The sequence below is a fragment of the Oncorhynchus nerka genome, linkage group LG15, assembly GCF_034236695.1.
Source record: "Oncorhynchus nerka isolate Pitt River linkage group LG15, Oner_Uvic_2.0, whole genome shotgun sequence".
NCBI classification, from domain to species: Eukaryota; Metazoa; Chordata; class Actinopteri; order Salmoniformes; family Salmonidae; genus Oncorhynchus; species Oncorhynchus nerka.
The window spans coordinates 27,318,023-27,322,329 of NC_088410.1; the positions used below are offsets into that span (position 1 = coordinate 27,318,023).

At 43.5% G+C, this 4,307-nt stretch overlaps 1 pseudogene; it reads right to left on the bottom strand.

Annotated features, from left to right (window-relative positions):
• Window positions 1-853: 853 nt before the first annotated feature.
• Window positions 854-4,082, bottom strand: LOC115141410 (myoglobin-like; annotated as a pseudogene).
• Between the last annotated feature and the right edge of the window lie 225 nt (window positions 4,083-4,307).

The window sequence follows — 4,307 nt, forward strand, 5'->3', positions numbered from 1 at the left end:
TTACAATTTTGCCCCTAGGCACAAATGTGTTACAGATGTGGACTTCTACTTTAGATTCAAGAAGCACCACAGAGAAATAGCTGAATCCAGAATTAAGCATAGTATATTTGAATACACCTGATTTATTGCACCAGTACATGTATTGTAGTCATTCAAGATATTTGCATTGAGCTTATGGAAGCAATTATTTCATTCACTAGTGCGGCATTCTAGACATGCACTTCCTGAGAGGAATGCACTGTGCAATCTCCATAGCGCCCAAGCTAACGGGCACAGCCTGGTCTGAGGGGGTGATCTGAACTCAGAGCCCCGCCTGAGATGCTGCTCTGTGGAGTGAGTCACGTCCACACTGACCGATAAGACTGCAGGAATGGCAAAGGACCGAGCCAGGGAAATGTCCAAAGAAACAGGGTGGTGGGGATTGTGTGTATGTAGCACTTAGGTGTGTTGAGTGCAAGAGAGATCATGCATGCGTTTCAGTCAAGGAGGGAGGGGATAGACTGCTGACTGACCGCTTGCTGACCTGCACTGGAACAGAAACCGGACAGTCATCCAAGGTAGAGGGCTGTAGAGGTGACTACCAGAATAGAGGCAAAACAGGTTTGTCACAGCGCAGACTTAACTTCAACCCTTCCTTCTGTCCTAATCAGACCTAACCACATTTTATCCTTAAACCACAATTCAGCTTTTAACTGTCAATGTGTACAATAGCAAATCAACCTTACTATATAGAACAGGTATGAGAAAAAAACTTGTATCCTCCACCTCAGAAAATACATCTGTCCATGTCACTGGGTGAATGTTTGAAATTAGGCAAAGAGATGAAAGGCAGAAGAGACACTTTAAACAGTCATTTGCAGCTGATGGAACATTTATTGGTTTAGTGAAAAGAGGAACAGCTTACATTCAGTAAGCAAACTACAATGAAAGGGTAGATTAAGGCAATATACTGTATAGAGAAATGTAGAATTTGCAGAAATGCTTTGCCTCACACTTTTCCAGTAAGTTTTTCTGGAAGTCACAAGCAAACCAGCGTCATTGAGGTAAACCATTTAGCCAGCAAAGCCCAGCTCCTTGTAGGTGACATCGATGTGTCAGCTCTGTCCCTTCCTATGATCACACCCATCACCTGCCTCAGAGCTTCCTGTCCTGCCCCGTCCAGCCCTGCCTCCTCACCCATCACTTTACAGATGATCTCAGTGATGAGCTGGGGAGCAGCAAGAGATGTTGTTTAACTTCATACTGAATAAAAGCACTAAAGGAAATTTCTCACTCAGCATTTTAGTAAACTAAGCATGACAGTGTCATGGTAAAACTGGAGTGAATGCAACAAATGTATGAATAAGGGGAAAGCACAGTTTCAGATAGAGGGAGGGAGGGAGACTGGAATCATTCATCCTCACCGTGAAGTTGTTGAGGGCAATCTTGTGCTTGGTGGCGTGGGTGGTTGCCAGGAGCTTGATGGCAGCGTGGTCACCTTTAGCTTTCAGCAGCTCACCCAGCTTCTTAAGCACAGTGGCCCCGTGGGCAGCTACTGCTGCGTTCCCTGACAGGTCGCCCGCGGCGATGCCTGCGAACTTAGGGAACAACTTCAGGGTGTCTGGGTGCTCTGCAAACAGACTAGAGGAAAGGCGAGAGAGGAAGAGAGATTTGTAAGGAGAGTTCTGTGAGCCTCTACAGTACACAGACAGCATTAAATAAAAAAAACTCATTCCTGATTGCTATATCTACACATTGGCATCAACCCATTTCTTAGTATTACAGTCAACACAACAGTCTAGTAGTTAATGGCCAGAACCATTCTCCAGTCAATCGCTTAGCCAACTCCGTAAAGTCTGGCTCTGGTCCATGGCATTTCGTGCATCTTGCTGATGTGTCTGCTGCATCAGTAAGAAAAACGTAACAACCTGGGCCAAAGCAAACTACAGAACAATATTGTCCACTGACCGGCTCAGAACCAGTCCTCCGTGTTTGTTGTAGTCAGCCTCCACTGGCCCCCAGCACTTCAGAACCATGTCAAAGTTATCCATGACCTGAGGAAGACAGACAGGAGACTAAGGAGTGACATGACATACAGTACAAATCAGGGCTTGGGTCTTAACTAAATAAAACGGCATCCATTTTCAGACGTGTCACTCAGGTTTACTCGCGCTCGTTGTCGCCAGTTTATTCATTATTACGCACACCTGCTGCTACCATCGTTACGTTCACCTGCGCCTCATGACTCACCTGGACTCCATCGCCTTCCTGATTATCTCCCCTATATCTGTCACTCCCGTCGGTTCTTTCCCCAGGCGTTGTTTCAGTTTCATGTCTGTACGCTACTCATGTTTCGTTCCATTTTCGTTTATTTAAAAAAATTCGCTGCCTGTACTTGCTTCCCGATTATTAACGTACACGTTACAAAAGCTATTTATTCCCAATGTGTTTTAAAAAAATCTAATTGACCTTCAATTTGAATTGACCTCCAGCCCTGTTACAAACGCGTACAATAGGAAAGCTAATATTTTCTGTGCCAAGCAGTCAGTGGGTTAGTAAGACAGACTGAAGCTGGTCTAGTAGAGGAACAAATTAATATCAGATTGAACAGGACCAATAAAGCAGCCAAAAAGACAGAATTGTGGTTTTAATTTACATTAACACTAATTCAGTAATGCATTTATCTAATCTAACATATGGCAAGTCTACTCAGCAAAACGCTATAGAAACGGTCAGCCATAAATCCTAGTGGAGGGGAGAGGGTAGCTACGGATTGCATGCATTGTTAGAGGTGGTAAGTGTTAGGTGGGTAGCAGGGGAGAGTTGAAGTAACTGAAGACATTAGTCAGTGAGTCAGCAGCACCACCTCAGTGAAACCAAAGCACTCTAGAAAACGTGGATGTTACATTAGTTTGGTTTGTCTACTGCGTTAGATTACACATGGCATGCAACATTGATAGTTGAACTTGCCAATACTAATAAAATATTAAATCCAGATGTTAGTCTATTAAATGTTATCTTTTCAAAGGCAACAGAGTAGTAATTAAGCCAAAGGTCATTTCCCAATAGCTTTTAATTGACCATGTCCTCATAGGATTCTATACCCATAGGTCAAAAGCCATAAAATACAGCCCCATCAGCTCCCCCACATGGTCTTCACTAGCCAATTGTTAGATATTAATGCGCTGTTGGAGCTAGGAACACAAGCATTTTGCTACACCCGCAATAACATCTGCTAAATATGTGTATCCGACCAACAACATTTTATTTTCTACTCTGAACAAGATAGCATGATGTGGAGGCAGCAGACTTGTTCTGTCAGGACACATGTTCCAGCATCAGTGCACCAGAAGTCCACCTGTTGCGTTGGCTTTGCATAGCCTCTAGACCAGGGGTATTCAACACTTACCCTACAAGGTCCGGAGCCTGCTGGTTCTGTTCTACCATATAATTAATTGCACGAACCTGGTGTTCCAGGTCTAAATCAGTCCCTGATTAGAGGGGAACAATGAACAAACGCAGTGGAACTGGCTTCGAGGTCCAGAGTATAGGTTGAAAGCTCTGGACTATGGGCTTTCTGTGTGCATGTATGTGATGGTTTCTCGTCGAAGGACACTGACAGTCAAGCTGATGACAGGATTAGATGTCATACAGTTCAAGTAGTTTACTGAAATACATTTTGGGTTACAATATCAGCTCACCCAAACTCTCACTCATGATTACTAATGTGATGTGCTTTTGCAGCCACTAATGCTAGGTAAAAATGATAAACATTGTTTTTTAAAGTGAATAAACATTTGATCCAAAAATGTATTTCTAAAGCAGGGCTACCCAATCAGCTTCTTGGAGATCTACCATCCTGTGGGTTTTCAGTCCAACCCTAATTTAACACACCTGATTCTACTAATTAGCTGCTCAACAAGACCTCAACTAGCTGAATCAGATAGATTAGGGTAGGACTGAAAACCTACAGGAAGAGGGTTGGGCAGCCCTGGTTTAAAGCGTGACATAGAAGCATTGATACTGTACCAGTAAAGCAGGTAAATGTCCCGTGTCAATATTTCAAACTCCAAAATACTTTATAGTCAAACCCATCCCCAAACCATACCTTTTATACCTCCTCCTCCCTCTCACGCACTCATCCCAGACCAACCATCAATCTCTCTCTCCAAGTTAACTCCACCTCTAAACCTTCTAGCCCGCCCTCCCGTTAGGTTACCAAATTATGATACCATACCAGTTAGATTCCTTTCTGTCCCTCACTGCATTGTGAATTCTATTGTCTCATATTAAATTGTCATACTAAGCCGAGCCTGTAAACGGTTTAG